Source organism: Zosterops lateralis (assembly GCF_965231275.1).
Source record: "Zosterops lateralis genome assembly, chromosome: 29".
In the NCBI taxonomy this organism is placed as follows: Eukaryota; Metazoa; Chordata; class Aves; order Passeriformes; family Zosteropidae; genus Zosterops; species Zosterops lateralis.
Window position 1 is genome coordinate 1855397 of NC_139789.1, and position 22902 is coordinate 1878298.

Genomic DNA, 22902 nt, shown 5'->3' on the forward strand with positions numbered 1-22902 from the left:
GGGGACAGTTCTCAAAGCTGTAAAAGGGGACGGGAGTGGGGACTGACACAGTCACACACACACTGAATCCTTTGGAACTGGAAGTTGTCTTTGCTATTTTTCCCTCTGGGTACTCAAAGGAAAGAGATCTGAATCTTTCAAATCTCTTTCAGACTGAAAAAAAGGGAATTTTGGGTGGGATATTGGGCAGGAATTTTTCCCTGGGAGGGTGGGGAGGCCCTGGCACAGGGTGCCCAGAGCAGCTGTGGCTGCCCCTGGATCCCTGGCAGTGTCCAAGGCCAGGCTGGACAGGTGGAAGGTGTCCCTGCCATGGCAGGGGTGGAATGGGATGGGCTTTGAGGTCCCTTCCCACCCAAACCACTCCATGATTCCATGGATGTACCTGGAGGCCCACATTTTTTCTAGGACAAATTCAGAGAGAGATATTTTAACACTTGCTGGGATTGTGCCAAATTCCATTATTTGGATAAGCACAAACCCCAATTATCTGCAGTGATTTCTTTACCCCTGACTGCAAATATCTGATATCTGGGAGTTGAGCACAAGGGAAAAAATGTGCCTGAAATTTCTTCCTACATAAACCTGTCTTGATGCTTCAGCACTCAGGGGTAAAACTGAGGTCGAGTCTAGGAATACAAGAATATAAAAATTATTGTGGTGTAGGAAATAACTCCTAGAAAAAAAGGCTTCATTGCATTTTTAAAGCCCTAACTCCCCCAAATTTCTCTCACATAAAGGTTCTACCAATATCTGACATCTTAAAATGCTAGAATTAGGTGACTAAAGCAACAGCCATGAGGTGGAAATTCAGAATAGAAAGAAAAAACCAAAACGAAAAGAGAAACTCTTTACATGAGGTTACAAAACAAACCAAACTAAAAAAGTTTAAATCCAGACTGATTGGATGAGGTTTGGAGCAATCTGGGATAGTGGAAGGTGTCCTTGCCCATGGCAGGGATTGGGCCTGGATGAGCTCTAGGGTCCCTTCCAATTCAGTTATTTCTATAATTCCATAAATATATAAATTATTGCAGAGAAGCCTCTGCTGCCTGAGGGGCTGGGGAGGAGCTGCTCCCTCCAGTGTGCCTCCCACTCTTGATACTGGAGGGTTCCTTGGGCCAGAGGGATTCCAGTCCCTGGCTGGAACAGTCTTGGCTCTGCTACATCCAATGGCTGTGTTTGGAGCAGATGGATCAGGATAAGGGATCCCAAAAGAAAATCAGCAAGTTCAAATCTCCCCAAAACCTCCAAAATCTCACAGAATCCCAGCATACCCTGAGCTGGAAGGGACCCACAGTGATCATTGATCCAGTCCCTGGCCCTGCACAGACACCCCAACAATCCCACCCTGAGCATCCCTGAGAGTGTTGTCCAAAGGCTCCTGCAGCTCTGGCAGCCTTGGGGCTGGGACCATTCCCTGGGGAGCCTGGGCAGTGCCCCAGCACTGATTAATTAAATCAATCAATTAATTAACTGACAAAATGAAAAAAAAAATGAAGAAAAATTTACAGAAGTCTTCTCCTCATGTTCCTAATCCCATAATTTCTGCTGGTTCCTGGGCTCTCTCTCTTTCCCAGCAGGTCTCAGGAGGTTGGTGCCTGGTGTGAAGGCAGAGATTGGGGTGAAGCTGCCAGAAGTCAAACCCCCCTCTCTGGGAATTGTGGCAGAGCCAGAGGGGAACTGCGGCTCTGGGACGGGCACAGGTAACAGCCCTGGGTGACAGATCCCTGCCCTGGGCCCCTCTCCTTGGGCAAAGCACCGTGGGTGAGGTGGCCCCACAGCCCCCCAAGGCCTGGCTGGTGCTGGTGGAGCCCTTGAGGCACAGCCCAAAGCCCCCATGACACAAACTGCACACACATCATTGTCCCCTGACCACCAGAGTGACAGTGGGGACTCTCCCCAGCCTCCCCCTGCTGCAGCCCCTGGTGCTGAAGGATCTTCTCCCCTTCCAGGCCTGCACATCTCCATCGGTGCCAGCGCCCGGGGTCTGCAGCGCAGGAGGAGCAGAACATGGGACCCTTCTGCAGCTGCCCTTAGGGCACTGACAGGTCTGGTGGCACCTCCCTCTGGGGGCACTGGGGATCCTGGAGGGACCTCCTTGTTCCTTGGCCTCGGAGGGCTGTCCAGACCCACTTGGGACACGAGCACTGAGTGCAAGAGGCCACCGAGCTCCCCGGACACCTCTGGGACGGACGTCCCGGGCTGGCTGCACAGCGTCACGGCAGGTGAGGGCTTTTATGGATTTATTGAGAGTGATCTGCTGATTCTTTTATTTTGTTTAGTGTTTTGAAACAGTTTATCTGGGGGGAGATCATCATCCTTCTAGTGAAAGGTGTCTCTGCCCATGGCAGGTTGAGGAATGAGATGTTCTTTAAGGTTTCTTTCAACCCAACCCATTCTGGGATCCTGTGAACTGTGTCTTCCTTCAGAAGTGTTTCCTCTACTCTCCCAGTGTCACTTGAAATGTGTCCATACCCCTTAAACCAGGGAGATTTTGCATGATTTTCTGGAAACTTTTCCTCTCTGGTGCATTATCTGTGTCTGGTTACACCCTCAGGAACTCTTTTCCCAGGCTGTGGAATTGTTTCAGTTCTCCACTGCAGGCTCTGGATTCCCCCCATGATGACCAAAGGATGTTGGGGTCATTCGCCAAAGGTTTTTGTTTGAGCACCCACTCACAGGAAACATTGTCCAGATTCTCCTTTTAGCTGTCAACATTGCATCATGTTCTAATTATAGGGAGCTACCTGTGTCACAGGTGGGTTTGGGTGTGGGGTGCACCTGGCAGAGGAGCTGCTGAGAGGATTTCTGTTCAGGCAGCAGCAATAAACTGAGATGGTGCCCCAATCCAGAAGTAAATGAGAATAAAATAGGGGGAATCACTTCCTTCCACAGCCCTGGGATGGTCTGGATTTCAAATGCAGTTCTCGGTTAATGCCAGCAGAAGGAAGTATTTGGTTACAAAACCAACTGGTAAAACCTGATAAATCAATCAGACTTTAGTGAGTGTTCATTGACAGGGGACAGGCAAAGAATGAAAGTTGTTATGAATTCCTTCTCGAGCTACTTCATTCCCACTGAGCTTTCCTTTGCCCCAGAACCACAAGTGCAGGAATTATCCCTGTTTCAGAACCAAAATTCTCTTAAGAAAGTTAATTCCTGGTTCAAATGGCAGGTTTAAAAAGGAAATTACAAATTAACCCACAGCTTTTCTTAAGGTGCTGCATCCCTCCCAAACCAGTCAGGCCTTTCACTTTCATTTACTGGGTGGAATCAGGAGTGTGTGCAGCCAGGTGTCCCTGCCAGGGAGGTGCAAACACCCAGTTCTGATAAAAGGAAATGATGCTGGATTATGTAAATGTGACTGCAGAGACATCATGAAAGAACAGGTGTTGTTTCAAGGGCTCTCATGTCATCCCCTGTGGCAACCATCACCTGTATATCACACAGGTGTTTGGGATAGAATCTGTTGCCACGAGGAGGTTTTGCCTGCAAAATGAAATTGGAATCTTAATTTTTAACAGTATCAGGCCTCCCTCTTGGTGCAGGGGTGTGCAGAGCTCTTCCATCCAGGATTTTGAGACTCAAACTAAAATAAGCAGAGTCCACTGGGCTGTTTGTACTTAAAATTCCAAGTGAAAACAGGGGGGTTGTGCCTTTTTGCTTAACCTTGGAGACCCCCCAGAATCATCCCCAAAGCTCTTTTGTTTCAATTTTATTATTTTATTTATGTCTGGTTTATTTACCTCCAAAGCTGGGATGGTTGGGATGATTTTCCCCCTCCCCTCCAATTTTTCAACCTTTTTTTGGGCAGGAAGATGAAGCCAAAGACAGATCACGTCAAAGAGACGACCCAGGCAGAAATGAGTCGTGAATCACAAATTTTTTCTCCCTTAGTAACACTTGAGGAAAGGTCAAGGATGTTCAATGTACCCAATTCTTGCACAACCAGGCGGGAATGGGTGCACGTCAGTCCCTCACATCGTGACAGGTGTGCTTGAGGTAATTTCAGCAACTCTGGGAGGAACTTTTAATCTTTCTGTGTTATCCAAGCAATGAAGACGGTCTTTGTATCACAGAAATTTGACAGAGAAATAACATTTTATGTGAATGAATTCAGGCTCCTAAAACCTATTTAGTTCCTCAGTTAGAAAAACTAAATTTACATTAATTTTGTTATTAATGTATCTGCCAGTGAATCTACCTGTGAAAAAGGTACTTTTAATATAAATTATCTCCAGCATTTCCAAAAATACCTTGGATATTCAAAGCAGAACTGTCCCCTACAAGTTGCACAAGCATAAAACAGCTTCTCAATCCAACCAAACTAAACATTTAATCAATAATTCATGAAAACCTCCAGCTGAGTGAATTAGAATTGGTTTCCAGAGAATTTCCAGGTCATTCAGACAAACTCTCACTTTTCTTCAGGCATCTGTTGGAAAACTCTCCCTCTAAACCTAGAAGTGAGCTGGTGATGAAGCCTCTCCATCAGGGATTTAAAAAGGTTTTTAAAGGTCTTTCCTGAGTGCAGGGTTTAGTGAGAATTAAATAAAAAGTGATGGAAAATGCAAATGAGAATTTCTTTTTCCTGGGTTCACCTTGAACAAGAAATGTTTGGAAGAGATGTGGGGGGAAAGAGGAGCAGGATTCTGGAAAGAGAACACGGACAAGGGATGAAGGAACTGAAACCCAAAGAGAGTCTGTTCACCTGTAGATCAATCCTGATCAAGAATTAAAAGGATAAAGCATCAAATTCAATATTGGTGATGGCTCAGAATAATTGAAAACCTTTCTAATTCTCATCTGGATTCAGAGGTGTGGTAGTTCCTCCTTAAACTTTATCCACTGCCCCATGGCCTTGGAAGAGCAACACGTGGATTTGCTGGATTTTGCCACTTTACCCACGGGTTTACCCCTGGGCAGTCCCTCAGAGAAGTTCTCCTGAATCCCTTTGCCCATCCTCAAGGGGAGAAATCCCAGGGGATGGACTGAGACTATGCCAAGCTGTCAGTTTGCAGTTTTGGCAGTGGATGTACCTTTGGTCCCGAGCAGTTAGTGCTGGGAAGGAAGGATGAGCCCAGTGGGGTTTTCTCGTTGATCACCCCGGGCTCCTGGTGCTCAGAGCGACCCACAGAGAGCATCAGGAAATGTTTGCTCGTTGTTCAGAGCAGAGCCGTGCCACTGAAATGTAAACTCAAAGCCCAGCCAAACTCCTGTCTCCGTGTCCACCCTCAACTTAAATATCTGCGAGATGAATGTGTGATTGTGGCCTTCAAGGGTGTAGACCTGTCCCATTCCTGCTCATTTCATGCTCAGATTCACTCCCGCTGACCTTTTCAAGCAGAGAGTTTCTTATTTACCTTCCCTAGAGGGAAAGTACCAGGTTCTAATTTGAAAATCCTCGGGCTGTCAGGTACAGGTGTGGCCCAAGCCTCCACCAAGGGCTGGCGTTATGCAAGGGGCTGGAGTTTAAGAGCATTTCCCCCTTGACCATCACACTCATCTCATCCTCCCCTCTGTGAGGGTCACTCCTGTGCTGCCCAGAGCTGCAGGTCACAAAGGGAGTTTGGGACAATTTCTAATCTTGTCAGAAATTTCTAACTGTGTAAGGAAAAAAAGGATGGATTGGACGATCAATTTATCCCGATCTAAGATGAAGGTTTTGTGTGTTGTGATTGTATTGTGCTGCTCCACTGGTAAGTAAAATGTATTTAATTATTTAATTTATTAAATAATTAATTACTTAATTGAAAAAATAATCTAATCTACTTTTTTTATTAGGAAAAACTGTCAGTATGTTTTTGTACAGTTGAACAGATTTTGTAAATTGAATGATGACCACTAAAACTAAAAACAAAGGAGGTTTTATTCCTATCTAATCCCTTCAAACAATATTGATGATTAAATCTATCCAGAATTTGTGATACAACTGAAAAACCCCAGATCACTTTGGAGTGATGGGCTGATCTTGCTCATGGTCTTGCTAATTTTTAGCACTTCTACACATCAGTTAAAAGAAGAAAATAAGAGAGACGACAACATTTATTTTTCAGATTTATTGAAAATAAATACAGAGGAATTGCCAAAGCTGAGCTGATCTAATTTCATGTAGCAAAAGCCAAAATATAAATTGCAACATTTGTTTTAGCACACAAAGCTAATTTTGTTTTCTGAAAAGAGATGAATGAGACGTTAATATTTACTTTATAAACATCTCATCTACATTCTTCAGTTGAGTTTTGAAATCATAAAAAGAGGGGGGGGTGAAATCCAAATCAAAATTGTTAATAGAAAATAATCGAGCTAAAAGTATTTTGAGAATTTTACAATATTTTCCAGTTGTGTATTTTTTGAAAAAGTGGGTAAAAATAGCATTTTTAATGGCAATGAAATTACAGAGGGTCTGGAGTGCTCCAGTCTCTGAAATTATATTTCTTATAACATGAAAATTAGCTTTGGAAATGTCTCTGAATTTAAAATCTAGAAGGCATTTAATTATCTAAAATTTACATTTTTTTTTAATCAAGGTGGAATTAATTGATTTCCAAATGGAAAAGCAGTTTTGTAGTAGTGGTTACTCAAAGGTTTATAAATTTCATTTTATGGAATAAATAGGACACAATAGGAGTTGAAGTCCCAGTGACTTACGGAACTCTTCCAGAGTTAATTAATTAATTAATTCAAATTACTAGAGACATTTTAAGTGCATTGGTGCCAACATATAAAATGTCTTTGTTCGCACAACCAGCAGCGTAATTGAAATTAATTTTAAATCAAAGGCAATTAAGGCTGTTTTAATTCTGAATCAGAGGGTAAACACTGGAACTAAACTTTATTGTTTTAAAGTATGTGGGCTCAAAAACACTTGGAGTTTTTAATATTAATAAAATTATATTGATTTTAGTTAATTTACCATGTCTTGGTAAGATTTAGGCTGTTTTTGTCTGAGCTGGTGAATAGAAATCTGCATGAGGATTCCTGCCCAGAGCCAGATTTTGAGTGCAGGTGGAGGTGAAAATATTCCCCACTGCACTGCAAAAGAAATCCAGCTTTGATGTAGAGCATGGAAAGTCCTGTTAGGAATTTCTGGCTGGGATCAGGAAATCCCTGCTGCTTTGCAGTGAGGGAACTTTGATATTTGGGTGAATTCTCGGTGCTTTTACCAATTGTTCCTTTACAAGGACAAGGGTCACGAATTCTGGAGTTTGCAATTCAGTCTGAATATTTTAATGTCTGCAAAATTACTGCTTGAATATGAATATAGCCAATTAGTGTTAGAAATGTGTGGTTCCAGGTGGCTTCCCAGAGGAGTTTGGGATACAGAGAGGTGGGATATAAAGAGTTTAGCTCTGTGCATCACCAGATCCCTCTGCCAGGGGAGTCTTTGGTCCCCTCTTTTAGTATTCTGAAAAATCCCTCATAACAAGTCTATTAGACATGGCCAGGAATGCCTTAAAACCTCCAGATAGTTCAGAAAAAAAGGAGGAATTTAGCCATTCTCTAGATGTCTATATAGTAAATAATGTGTATATGTTAATATAAAAAATAATATATAAAAATATACATGCACCAAGGTACAGGGATTCCAGTATTACACATTTTAGGAAAAACCCTGCTTATTACTGACATTTATAGAGATCTGTATCCTTTTTCAAATAAGAAATACATATTTATATATATACACACTATACACTATACATTATACACTATACACAATTTTTTTTTTTTTTATATTTTATTATTTTTTTAATAGCACAGAATGGTTTGTATTGGAAAGGACCTTAAAGCCCATCCAGTCCATCCCCTGCCAAGGGCAGGGACACTTTCCACTATGCCAGGTTGCTCCAAGCCCTGTCCAGCCTGGCCTTGGACACTGCCAGGGATCCAGGGGCAGCCACAGCTTCTCTGGGAATTCTGTCCCAACCCCTCCCCACCTTCACAGGGAAAAATTTCTTCCTAATATCCTGTCTCTCCCTGCCCTCTGGCAGTGAGAAGCCATTCCCTATGTTCTGTCCCTCCAATGTTTTTTATGTGCATCCTTAATTCTGAAAACTCTGAAGTGTTCAATATTGTGACCGTTAATGTGAATAAAAAAGACAAGGACAAGTCTGTGAGCAGAAACAAAGCTTGAGGAGCTACTACCAGTTTACTCACTGCCACACTGGCTGCCCCTTTCTTTTGCTGACTCCCCTCTGACCTTCCATTCTCTTCTAACATTAATATAACCACACCTGTTATTTGTAATATTCTGCTCTTTTCTAAGCCCTCTCATGCACAAAATACCAGAGCATCACTTGACTGAGTCTGGAATCCAGAAAGACAACAGAGATTTAGGAATGGGGAAGAGACAGGGCATTATTTTTGTATCTAACAGACAGAGCTGGGCCTTGCTCTGGGCTGGATCACAGATGACAAGTCCTGCTAACAGGGACAGTTCAGTGTTTTGCTTTGCACTGTGTTCATGTGGCCACACAGCCCCTGACACTGCAGGTGGCTCCAGGTGGGTGCACAGCAAATTCCTCAGAGTGCAGGTAGAACAAATACCTGCAAAAATCCCACAGAAATTCCTCCATTCCATTGTGCAGCTGGTGAGTTGTGACAACAAAGACATTTGGTGTGACTCTGCCTGGCTCAGGTGAGAGACCCCACCTGCAGAGCTGCCTCCAGTTTGGGGGTCCCAGCTCAGGAAGAGAGAGTCCAGAGGAGGCACCAGGAGGATCAAAAGGATAGAGCAGCCCTGCTGGGAGAACTGGGGTTGTTCAGTCTGGAGAAGAGAAGCTTCTGGCCTTCCAGAACCTGAAGGGAGCCAGCAAGAAAGACAGAGAGAGAGAGACTATTTCCAAGGGCCTGGAGTGACAGGATGAGGAGGGAAGTGATAGAGATGAGATATTAGCCAAGAATCCAGAGGATGATGAGGCCCTGGCACAGGTGGAGCTGTGGCTGCTCTATCCCCTGGCCTGGAATTGTCCAAGGTCAGGTTGGACAGGGTTTGGAGTGACCATAATGGAGGGTAGGGATGAAACAAGATGGGCTTTAAGGAAGGGAGGAACAAAACTATGGCTAAACTGTGATTCCACAATTCCATGAACTTGTTTGTGAGGATGCTGGGATGTCATAGTGATTCCTTGAATTTGAAAGAGCTTGGTCTGAGTCCCTCTCCCCCTCTCCCCATCCTTCCTCTCCTAACGGCACCAGCTGAGGCAGGATCCCAGCCCTGCTCATTTCCTGGTGGGTGTCAAGCCCCAGCTTTACTAATGACTCTGGAATGCTTCACCAGAAGAGAATCTCCTGAGGTGACACAACCAACCTGACAGGGGAGAGACCGGGGTGTGATTCCAGTGACGGATTATTATAGAATGAGCCCCTCCTTAGAACCACACCATAGAGATGGTTTGGAACATTTGTGTGCACCTCAGGGGAACAGGAGAATTTAATTGGGGTGACAAACCCACGGCTATTGTGTTGTCATCACTGAAAGAGCCATGGATGAATAGCAGATTTTTTTAGGTATTGCCAATTCAGAAAGCTTGAAAAAACCAGAGTAGGAATATGTAATGATTACATAAAAAGCAGCTGGAAAAGTGTTGGACTTATTCAGAGTATTTTGAAAAATGTTGGACTTGTTCAGAGTGGTTTTTCTTGATCCCTATAATCACCTATTTAGTTATCTGCTACTCCTTTGAAATCTGGGAATTACAGACATGACTGATGTTCCTTGGTGAAACATATATTTAAATCCCAAAACAGCTCAGTGTTCTTGAGAAGCTGTTCCAGAAAACTCTGAACAGTCTTTGACCCTCTTTACCATGGAAAACTGGGGACATCAAAAAGATGGGGTTGGGAATGCGATTTCTCATTGGAAAGGAAGGAGTTTGGGGAGTTCTCTGCTAACTAGCTTTACTGCAAAAAGCAGAAGAATCTTAAAACTAATTACTAAAATAATAAAGTGTTAAGAAGTAAGAAAAGGAACAAATTGGTGCAGCCTGATTCAATTCCTTTTTGACAAAAGGTTTCAGCTAAAGGGAAACCCTCAGCTGGACTAAGAATTTAATCAGAGAATAAATTTTAACAATGATTGACACAACACTTTCCTAAAAGACGAAATCATCCAGGGTAGAGGCAAATCCTCATAGATGGCTGTTACTTTTCTTTTCTAGGTTTGGATGAAAAAACTTGGATTAAAAAATTTGCAACAATTAATGCTTAGCAGTGACAATACATTTTAAATGCCATCAGTTCTCCACCTTAGGGATAGTTTTTCTTAAATAATTTGAAAGCTTATCTATAGAAAGATAAAAGTTAGGAATCTTGCAAATATTTTGGAAGATAGGATCAAAATTCAAATTATTTGGAAAAAACAATGAATGGCTCTTCAAATTGCAGTGGAGGAAACTGGGATACCTTGCACATGCAAATGCACATATTCAGCTGCAAAGAACATTCTGTTTTTACTGTTCTTCAAAGATCTCTTTAGAGAACCTCCAGCTGGACATGTCTATTGATTTGAGTGCAGGAAGGAACAGGTGAAGTGCAAGAGGCTTTGTGATAACACCATTGTTGAAGGGGTAAAGGTCCAGTGATCATTCAGCCTGTTGGACTGAGTCCAGAGAAGGCCACCAAGATGAGCAGAATGACAGAGCAGCCCCCGAATGGAGCGAGGCTGAGGCACCTGGGATTGTCCAGCCTGGAGAAGAGAAGGCTCCAAGAGGACCTTAGAGTTCGTCCCAGTGCCTAAAAGGAAACTAAGAGAACTGGAGAGGGACTTGGAACAAGGGATGGGGGACAGAACATAGGACCATGGCTTTAAGTTAGAGAGGGTTGATTTAGGATAGTTATCAGGAAGGAATTGTTCCCTGTGAGAGTGGTGGCACACGGTGCCTAGAGCAGATGTGGCTGCCCCTGGATGCTTGGAAGTGTGAAAGGTTGGATGGGGTTTGGAACAACCGAGGATAGTGGAAGGTGTCACTGCCCATGGCAGAAGGTGGAACGAAAAGATTTTCTGGATCCCTTCGAAAACAAACCATTCTGTGACTCTATACAAACATTACATAAGAGAGTTCTTGATCAGAAAATGATTATTCAGTCTCTTAACTAATTCATATTTAATGAGATGTAAATTTAGGGACATATTTACAGGAAAACCTAGATTAAAAAAATCTAAAAAGAGTAACTTGGTGAAAAAAAAATGCACAAAAAGAGTATATAAGTAAAAATTCCATACACAGGAATTAATTTGAATAATATACAAAGTAAAAAAAAGAAAAAGTTCTTAAAAAAGCCATAAAAAATCAAATTATTTTCCAGGTAATACAGAGCAAAACCACAGTACTATGACAATGAACAACACAACAGTAATAAAATCCACACTACACGCCAGCACAGCAGAAAGCTCCAGCCTAAAGACTTCAGCCACTACACCTATCCTGTCTAGTCCTGCTGGAACACCTTCTGTTTCCCAGACCACCACTCAGGAAACAGAGGCTTCCTCCGCCACCACCACGACCGTTGCACCAACCGCCTCCTCTGCTGCAGAGACAAGACCAACTTCTGCCACCACCTCTGGTCTTCCACTGAGCTCTACTCTGGAGATCACTTCCCCAGCTCTCACCACAACTACACCAACCACCAGCACCACGTTGGAGACAGCTTCTACTGCGTCCAGTCTTGCAACATCCACTCTTCAGTCCTCCACCACAAGTCCGGAAAGCACCACCATGGCAGTGCAGTCCACATCTCAGCCTGAGTCTACGCCTTCCGTCTCATCAGTTCAGACGCCGACATCTCCACTTGTGACAACCTCCACAATCCTGGCGACCACAGCAGAAAGCTCCAGCCTAAAGACTTCAGCCACTACACCAATCCATTCCAGTATTGCAGGAACATCCCCTGTGGACAATTTGCTCATTCCAGTGACAGAAGTAGGATCTGTGAACACAACGACCCCTGCACCAACCGCCTCCTCTGCTGCAGAGACAAGACCAACTTCTGCCACAACCTCTGGTCTTCCACTGAGCTCTACTCTGGAGATCACTTCCCCAGCTCTCACCACAACTACACCCACCACCAGCACCACGTTGGAGACAGCTTCTACTGCCACAAGTCTGGCAACATCCACAGTTCAGTCCTCCACCACAAGGTCTGAAAGCACCACCATGGCAGTGCAGTCCACATCTCAGCCTGAGTCTACGTCTTCCGTCTCATCAGTTCGGACGCCGACATCTCCACTTGTGACAACCTCCACAATCCTGGCGACCACAGCAGAAAGCTCCAGCCTAAAGACTTCAACCACTACGCCAATGCTTTCCACTACTGCTGGAACACCTTCTGTTTCCCAGACCACCACTCAGGAAACAGAGGCCTCCTCCGCCACCACCACAACCCTTGGAACAACTGCCTCCTCTGCTGCAGAGACAAGACCAACTTCTGCCACCACCTCTGGTCCTCCACTGAGCTCTACTCCGGAAATCACTTCCCCAGCTCTCACCACAACTACACCCACCACCAGCACCACGTTGAAGACAGCTTCTACTGCGTCCAGTCTTGCAACATCCACAGTTCAGTCCTCCACCACAAGGTCTGAAAGCACCACCATGGCAGTGCAGTCAACATCTCAGCCTGAGTCTACGTCTTCCGTCTCATCAGTTCGGACGCCGACATCTCCACTTGTGACAACCTCCACAATCCTGGCGACCACAGCAGAAAGCTCCAGCCTAAAGACTTCAGCCACTACACCAATCCATTCCAGTATTGCAGGAACATCCCCTGTGGACAATTTGCACATTCCAGTGACAGAAGTAGGATCTGTGAACACAACGACCCCTGCAACAACCGCCTCCTCTGCTGCAGAGACAAGACCAACTTCTGCCACCACCTCTGGTCTTCCACTGAGCTCTACTCTGGAGATCACTTCCCCAGCTCTCACCACAACTACACCCACCACCAGCACCACGTTGGAGACAGCTTCTACTGCCACAAGTCTGGCAACATCCACAGTTCAGTCCTCCACCACAAGGTCTGAAAGCACCGCCATGGCAGTGCAGTCAACATCTCAGCCTGAGTCTACGCCTTCCGTCTCTCCAGTTCGGTCACAGACATCTCCACTTGTGACAACCTCCACAATCCTGGCGACCACAGCAGAAAGCTCCAGCCTAAAGACTTCAGCCACTACACCTATCCTGTCTAGTCCTGCTGGAACACCTTCTGTTTCCCAGACCACCACTCAGGAAACAGAGGCCTCCTCCGCCACCACCACGACCGTTGCACCAACCGCCTCCTCTGCTGCAGAGACAAGACCAACTTCTGCCACCACCTCTGGTCTTCCACTGAGCTCAACTCCGGAAATCACTTCCCCAGCTCTCACCACAACTACACCCACCACCAGCACCACATTGAAGACAGCTTCTACTGCGTCCAGTCTTGCAACATCCACAGTTCAGTCCTCCACCACAAGGTCTGAAAGCACCACCATGGCAGTGCAGTCCACATCTCAGCCTGAGTCTACGTCTTCCGTCTCATCAGTTTGGACGCCAACATCTCCACTTGTGACAACCTCCACAATCCTGGCGACCACAGCAGAAAGCTCCAGCCTAAAGACTTCAGCCACTACACCTATCCTGTCTAGTCCTGCTGGAACACCTTCTGTTTCCCAGACCACCACTCAGGAAACAGAGGCCTCCTCCGCCACCACCACGACCGTTGCACCAACCGCCTCCTCTGCTGCAGAGACAAGACCAACTTCTGCCACCACCTCTGGTCTTCCACTGAGCTCTACTCCGGTAATCACTTCCCCAGCTCTCACCACAACTACACCCACCACCAGCACCACGTTGGAGACAGCTTCTACTGCGTCCAGTCTTGCAACATCCACAGTTCAGTCCTCCACCACAAGGTCTGAAAGCACCACCATGGCAGTGCAGTCCACATCTCAGCCTGAGTCTACGCCTTCCGTCTCATCAGTTCGGACGCCGACATCTCCACTTGTGACAACCTCCACAATCCTGGTGACCACAGCAGAAAGCTCCAGCCTAAAGACTTCAGCCACTACACCAATCCATTCCAGTATTGCAGGAACATCCTCTGTGGACAATTTGCTCATTCCAGTGACAGAAGTAGGATCTGTGAACACAACGACCCCTGCAACAACCGCCTCCTCTGCTGCAGAGACAAGACCAACTTCTGCCACCACCTCTGGTCTTCCACTGAGCTCTACTCTGGAGATCACTTCCCCAGCTCTCACCACAACTACACCCACCACCAGCACCACATTGGAGACAGCTTCTACTGCCACAAGTCTGGCAACATCCACTCTTCAGTCCTCCACCACAAGGTCTGAAAGCACCACCATGGCAGTGCAGTCCACATCTCAGCCTGAGTCTACGCCTTCCGTCTCATCAGTTCGGATGCCGACATCTCCACTTGTGACAGCCTCCACAATCCTGGCGACCACAGCAGAAAGCTCCAGCCTAAAGACTTCAGCCACTACACCTATCCTGTCTAGTCCTGCTGGAACACCTTCTGTTTCCCAGACCACCACTCAGGAAACAGAGGCCTCCTCCGCCACCACCACGACCGTTGCACCAACCGCCTCCTCTGCTGCAGAGACAAGACCAACTTCTGCCACCACCTCTGGTCTTCCACTGAGCTCTACTCTGGAGATCACTTCCCCAGCTCTCACCACAACTACACCCACCACCAGCACCACGTTGGAGACAGCTTCTACTGCCACGAGTCTGGCAACATCCACAGTTGAGTCCTCCACCACAAGGTCTGAAAGCACCACCATGGCAGTGCAGTCCACATCTCAGCCTGAGTCTACGCCTTCCGTCTCATCAGTTTGGACGCCGACATCTCCACTTGTGACAACCTCCACAATCCGGGCGACCACAGCAGAAAGCTCCAGCCTAAAGACTTCAGCCACTACGCCAATGCTTTCCACTACTGCTGGAACACCTTCTGTTTCCCAGACCACCACTCAGGAAACAGAGGCCTCCTCCGCCACCACCACGACCGTTGCACCAACCGCCTCCTCTGCTGCAGAGACAAGACCAACTTCTGCCACCACCTCTGGTCTTCCACTGAGCTCTACTCCGGTAATCACTTCCCCAGCTCTCACCACAACTACACCCACCACCAGCACCACGTTGGAGACAGCTTCTACTGCCACGAGTCTGGCAACATCCACTCTTCAGTCCTCCACCACAAGTCCCGAAGGCACCACCATGGCAGTGCAGTCAACATCTCAGCCTGAGTCTACGCCTTCCGTCTCATCAGTTCGGACGCCGACATCTCCACTTGTGACAACCTCCACAATCCTGGCGACCACAGCAGAAAGCTCCAGCCTAAAGACTTCAGCCACTACACCAATCCATTCCAGTATTGCAGGAACATCCCCTATGGACAATTTGCTCATTCCAGTGACAGAAGTAGGATCTGTGAACACAACGACCCCTGCAACAACCGCCTCCTCTGCTGCAGAGACAAGACCAACTTCTGCCACCACCTCTGGTCTTCCACTGAGCTCTACTCTGGAGATCACTTCCCCAGCTCTCACCACAACTACACCCACCACCACGTTGCAGACAGCTTCTACTGCCACGAGTCTGGCAACATCCACTCTTCAGTCCTCCACCACAAGTCCCGAAGGCACCACCATGGCAGTGCAGTCAACATCTCAGCCTGAGTCTACGCCTTCCGTCTCTCCAGTTCGGTCACAGACATCTCCACTTGTGACAACCTCCACAATCCTGGCGACCACAGCAGAAAGCTCCAGCCTAAAGACTTCAGCCACTACACCTATCCTGTCTAGTCCTGCTGGAACACCTTCTGTTTCCCAGACCACCACTCAGGAAACAGAGGCCTCCTCCGCCACCACCACGACCGTTGCACCAACCGCCTCCTCTGCTGCAGAGACAAGACCAACTTCTGCCACCACCTCTGGTCTTCCACTGAGCTCTACTCCGGTAATCACTTCCCCAGCTCTCACCACAACAACACCCACCACCAGCACCACGTTGGAGACAGCTTCTACTGCCACGAGTCTGGCAACATCCACAGTTCAGTCCTCCAGCACAAGTCCCGAAGGCACCACCATGGCAGTGCAGTCCACATCTCAGCCTGAGTCTACGCCTTCCGTCTCATCAGTTTGGACGCCGACATCTCCACTTGTGACAACCTCCACAATCCGGGCGACCACAGCAGAAAGCTCCAGCCTAAAGACTTCAGCCACTACGCCAATGCTTTCCACTACTGCTGGAACACCTTCTGTTTCCCAGACCACCACTCAGGAAACAGAGGCCTCCTCCGCCACCACCACGACCGTTGCACCAACCGCCTCCTCTGCTGCAGAGACAAGACCAACTTCTGCCACCACCTCTGGTCTTCCACTGAGCTCTACTCCGGAAATCACTTCCCCAGCTCTCACCACAACAACACCCACCACCAGCACCACGTTGAAGACAGCTTCAACTGCCACGAGTCTGGCAACATCCACAGTTCAGTCCTCCACCACAAGGTCTGAAAGCACCACCATGGCAGTGCAGTCCACATCTCAGCCTGAGTCTACGCCTTCCGTCTCATCAGTTCGGATGCCGACATCTCCACTTGTGACAACCTCCACAATCCTGGCGACCACAGCAGAAAGCTCCAGCCTAAAGACTTCAGTCACTACGCCAATCCTGTCTAGTCCTGCTGGAACACCTTCTGTTTCCCAGACCACCACTCAGGAAACAGAGGCCTCCTCCACCACCACCACGACCGTTGCACCAACCGCCTCCTCTGCTGCAGAGACAAGACCAACTTCTGCCACCACCTCTGGTCTTCCACTGAGCTCTACTCCGGAAATCACTTCCCCAGCTCTCACCACAACTACACCCACCACCAGCACCACGTTGAAGACAGCTTCTACTGCGTCCAGGCTTGCAACATCCACAGTTCCGTCCTCCACCACAAGGTCTGAAAGCACCACCATGGCAGTGCAGTCCACATCTCAGCCTGAGTCTACGCCTTCCGTCTCATCAGTTCGGTCACAGACATCTCCACTTGTGACAACCTCCACAATCCTGGCGACCACAGCAGAAAGCTCCAGCCTAAAGACTTCAGCCACTACACCAATCCATTCCAGTATTGCAGGAACATCCCCTATGGACAATTTGCTCATTCCAGTGACAGAAGTAGGATCTGTGAACACAACGACCCCTGCAACAACCGCCTCCTCTGCTGCAGAGACAAGACCAACTTCTGCCACCACCTCTGGTTTTCCACAGAGCTCTACTCTGGAGATCACTTCCCCAGCTCTCACCACAACTACACCCACCACCACGTTGGAGACAGCTTCTACTGCCACGAGTCTGGCAACATCCACTCTTCAGTCCTCCACCACAAGTCCCGAAGGCACCACCATGGCAGTGCAGTCAACATCTCAGCCTGAGTCTACGCCTTCCGTCTCTCCAGTTCGGTCACAGACATCTCCACTTGTGACAACCTCCACAATCCTGGCGACCACAGCAGAAAGCTCCAGCCTAAAGACTTCAGCCACTACACCTATCCTGTCTAGTCCTGCTGGAACACCTTCTGTTTCCCAGACCACCACTCAGGAAACAGAGGCCTCCTCCGCCACCACCACGACCGTTGCACCAACCGCCTCCTCTGCTGCAGAGACAAGACCAACTTCTGCCACCACCTCTGGTCTTCCACTGAGCTCTACTCCGGTAATCACTTCCCCAGCTCTCACCACAACAACACCCACCACCAGCACCACGTTGGAGACAGCTTCTACTGCCACGAGTCTGGCAACATCCACAGTTCAGTCCTCCAGCACAAGTCCCGAAGGCACCACCATGGCAGTGCAGTCCACATCTCAGCCTGAGTCTACGCCTTCCGTCTCATCAGTTCGGACGCCGACATCTCCACTTGTGACAACCTCCACAATCCGGGCGACCACAGCAGAAAGCTCCAGCCTAAAGACTTCAGCCACTACGCCAATGGTTTCCACTACTGCTGGAACACCTTCTGTTTCCCAGACCACCACTCAGGAAACAGAGGCCTCCTCCGCCACCACCACGACCGTTGCACCAACCGCCTCCTCTGCTGCAGAGACAAGACCAACTTCTGCCACCACCTCTGGTCTTCCACTGAGCTCTACTCCGGAAATCACTTCCCCAGCTCTCACCACAACAACACCCACCACCAGCACCACGTTGAAGACAGCTTCAACTGCCACGAGTCTGGCAACATCCACAGTTCAGTCCTCCACCACAAGGTCTGAAAGCACCACCATGGCAGTGCAGTCCACATCTCAGCCTGAGTCTACGCCTTCCGTCTCATCAGTTCGGATGCCGACATCTCCACTTGTGACAACCTCCACAATCCTGGCGACCACAGCAGAAAGCTCCAGCCTAAAGACTTCAGTCACTACGCCAATCCTGTCTAGTCCTGCTGGAACACCTTCTGTTTCCCAGACCACCACTCAGGAACCAGAGGCCTCCTCCGCCACCACCACGACCGTTGCACCAACCGCCTCCTCTGCTGCAGAGACAAGACCAACTTCTGCCACCACCTCTGGTCTTCCACTGAGCTCTACTCCGGTAATCACTTCCCCAGCTCTCACCACAACTACACCCACCACCAGCACCACGTTGGAGACAGCTTCTACTGCCACGAGTCTGGCAACATCCACTCTTCAGTCCTCCACCACAAGTCCCGAAGGCACCACCATGGCAGTGCAGTCAACATCTCAGCCTGAGTCTACGCCTTCCGTCTCATCAGTTCGGACGCCGACATCTCCACTTGTGACAACCTCCACAATCCTGGCGACCACAGCAGAAAGCTCCAGCCTAAAGACTTCAGCCACTACACCAATCCATTCCAGTATTGCAGGAACATCCCCTGTGGACAATTTGCTCATTCCAGTGACAGAAGTAGGATCTGTGAACACAACGACCCCTGCAACAACCGCCTCCTCTGCTGCAGAGACAAGACCAACTTCTGCCACCACCTCTGGTCTTCCACTGAGCTCTACTCTGGAGATCACTTCCCCAGCTCTCACCACAACTACACCCACCACCAGCACCACGTTGGAGACAGCTTCTACTGCCACGAGTCTGGCAACATCCACTCTTCAGTCCTCCAGCACAAGTCCCGAAGGCACCACCATGGCAGTGCAGTCCACATCTCAGCCTGAGTCTACGCCTTCCGTCTCATCAGTTTGGACGCTGACATCTCCACTTGTGACAACCTCCACAATCCTGGCAACCACAGCAGAAAGCTCCAGCCTAAAGACTTCAGCCACTACGCCAATGGTTTCCACTACTGCTGGAACACCTTCTGTTTCCCAGACCACCACTCAGGAAACAGAGGCCTCCTCCGCCACCACCACGACCGTTGCACCAACCGCCTCCTCTGCTGCAGAGACAAGACCAACTTCTGCCACCACCTCTGGTCTTCCACTGAGCTCTACTCCGGAAATCACTTCCCCAGCTCTCACCACAACTACACCCACCACCAGCACCACGTTGAAGACAGCTTCTACTGCGTCCAGGCTTGCAACATCCACAGTTCCGTCCTCCACCACAAGGTCTGAAAGCACCACCATGGCAGTGCAGTCCACATCTCAGCCTGAGTCTACGCCTTCCGTCTCATCAGTTCGGTCACAGACATCTCCACTTGTGACAACCTCCACAATCCTGGCGACCACAGCAGAAAGCTCCAGCCTAAAGACTTCAGCCACTACGCCAATCCTGTCTAGTCCTGCTGGAACACCTTCTGTTTCCCAGACCACCGCTCAGGAAACAGAGGCTTCCTCCGCCACCACCACGACCGTTGCACCAACCGCCTCCTCTGCTGCAGAGACAAGACCAACTTCTGCCACCACCTCTGGTCTTCCACTGAGCTCTACTCTGGAGATCACTTCCCCAGCTCTCACCACAACAACACCCACCACCAGCACCACATTGGAGACAGCTTCTACTGCCACAAGTCTGGCAACATCCACAGTTCAGTCCTCCACCACAAGGTCTGAAAGCACCACCATGGCAGTGCAGTCCACATCTCAGCCTGAGTCTACGCCTTCCGTCTCATCAGTTTGGATGCCAACATCTCCACTTGTGACAACCTCCACAATCCTGGCGACCACAGCAGAAAGCTCCAGCCTAAAGACTTCAGCCACTACGCCAATGCTTTCCACTACTGCTGGAACACCTTCTGTTTCCCAGACCACCACTCAGGAAACAGAGGCCTCCTCCGCCACCACCACGACCGTTGCACCAACCGCCTCCTCTGCTGCAGAGACAAGACCAACTTCTGCCACCACCTCTGGTTTTCCACAGAGCTCTACTCTGGAGATCACTTCCCCAGCTTTCACCACAACTACACCCACCACCAGCACCACGTTGGAGACAGCTTCTACTGCCACGAGTCTGGCAACATCCACTCTTCAGTCCTACAGCACAAGTCCCGAAGGCACCACCATGGCAGTGCAGTCCACATCTCAGCCTGAGTCTACGCCTTCCGTCTCTCAAGTTCTGTCACAGACATCTCCACTTGTGACAACCTCCACAATCCTGGCGACCACAGCAGAAAGCTCCAGCCTAAAGACTTCAGCCACTACACCAATCCATTCCAGTATTGCAGGAACATCCCCTGTGGACAATTTGCTCATTCCAGTGACAGAAGTAGGATCTGTGAACACAACGACCGTTGCACCAACCGCCTCCTCTGCTGCAGAGACAAGACCAACTTCTGCCACAACCTCTGGTCTTCCACTGAGCTCTACTCTGGAGATCACTTCCCCAGCTCTCACCACAACTACACCCACCACCAGCACCACGTTGGAGACAGCTTCTACTGCCACGAGTCTGGCAACATCCACAGTTGAGTCCTCCACCACAAGGTCTGAAAGCACCACCATGGCAGTGCAGTCCACATCTCAGCCTGAGTCTACGCCTTCCGTCTCATCAGTTCGGACGCCGACATCTCCACTTGTGACAACCTCCACAATCCGGGCGACCACAGCAGAAAGCTCCAGCCTAAAGACTTCAACCACTACGCCAATGCTTTCCACTACTGCTGGAACACCTTCTGTTTCCCAGACCACCACTCAGGAAACAGAGGCCTCCTCCGCCACCACCACGACCGTTGCACCAACCGCCTCCTCTGCTGCAGAGACAAGACCAACTTCTGCCACCACCTCTGGTCTTCCACTGAGCTCTACTCCGGAAATCACTTCCCCAGCTCTCACCACAACTACACCCACCACCAGCACCACGTTGGAGACAGCTTCTACTGCGTCCAGTCTGGCAACATCCACAGTTCAGTCCTCCAGCACAAGTCCCGAAGGCACCACCATGGCAGTGCAGTCCACATCTCAGCCTGAGTCTACGCCTTCCGTCTCTCCAGTTCGGTCACAGACATCTCCACTTGTGACAACCTCCACAATCCTGGCGACCACAGCAGAAAGCTCCAGCCTAAAGACTTCAGCCACTACGCCAATCCTGTCTAGTCCTGCTGGAACACCTTCTGTTTCCCAGACCACCACTCAGGAAACAGAGGCCTCCTCCGCCACCACCACGACCGTTGCACCAACCGCCTCCTCTGCTGCAGAGACAAGACCAACTTCTGCCACCACCTCTGGTCTTCCACTGAGCTCTACTCTGGTAATCACTTCCCCAGCTCTCACCACAACTACACCCACCACCACCACCACGTTGGAGACAGCTTCTACTGCCACGAGTCTGGCAACATCCACTCTTCAGTCCTCCAGCACAAGTCCCGAAGGCACCACCATGGCAGTGCAGTCAACATCTCAGCCTGAGTCTACGCCTTCCGTCTCATCAGTTCGGACGCCGACATCTCCACTTGTGACAACCTCCACAATCCTGGCGACCACAGCAGAAAGCTCCAGCCTAAAGACTTCAGCCACTACACCAATCCATTCCAGTATTGCAGGAACATCCCCTGTGGACAATTTGCTCATTCCAGTGACAGAAGTAGGATCTGTGAACACAACGACCCCTGCAACAACCGCCTCCTCTGCTGCAGAGACAAGACCAACTTCTGCCACCACCTCTGGTCTTCCACTGAGCTCTACTCTGGAGATCACTTCCCCAGCTCTCACCACAACTACACCCACCACCAGCACCACGTTGGAGACAGCTTCTACTGCCACGAGTCTGGCAACATCCACTCTTCAGTCCTCCAGCACAAGTCCCGAAGGCACCACCATGGCAGTGCAGTCCACATCTCAGCCTGAGTCTACGCCTTCCGTCTCATCAGTTTGGACGCCGACATCTCCACTTGTGACAACCTCCACAATCCTGGCAACCACAGCAGAAAGCTCCAGCCTAAAGACTTCAGCCACTACGCCAATGGTTTCCACTACTGCTGGAACACCTTCTGTTTCCCAGACCACCACTCAGGAAACAGAGGCCTCCTCCGCCACCACCACGACCGTTGCACCAACCGCCTCCTCTGCTGCAGAGACAAGACCAACTTCTGCCACCACCTCTGGTCTTCCACTGAGCTCTACTCCGGAAATCACTTCCCCAGCTCTCACCACAACTACACCCACCACCAGCACCACGTTGAAGACAGCTTCTACTGCGTCCAGGCTTGCAACATCCACAGTTCCGTCCTCCACCACAAGGTCTGAAAGCACCACCATGGCAGTGCAGTCCACATCTCAGCCTGAGTCTACGCCTTCCGTCTCATCAGTTCGGTCACAGACATCTCCACTTGTGACAACCTCCACAATCCTGGCGACCACAGCAGAAAGCTCCAGCCTAAAGACTTCAGCCACTACGCCAATCCTGTCTAGTCCTGCTGGAACACCTTCTGTTTCCCAGACCACCGCTCAGGAAACAGAGGCTTCCTCCGCCACCACCACGACCGTTGCACCAACCGCCTCCT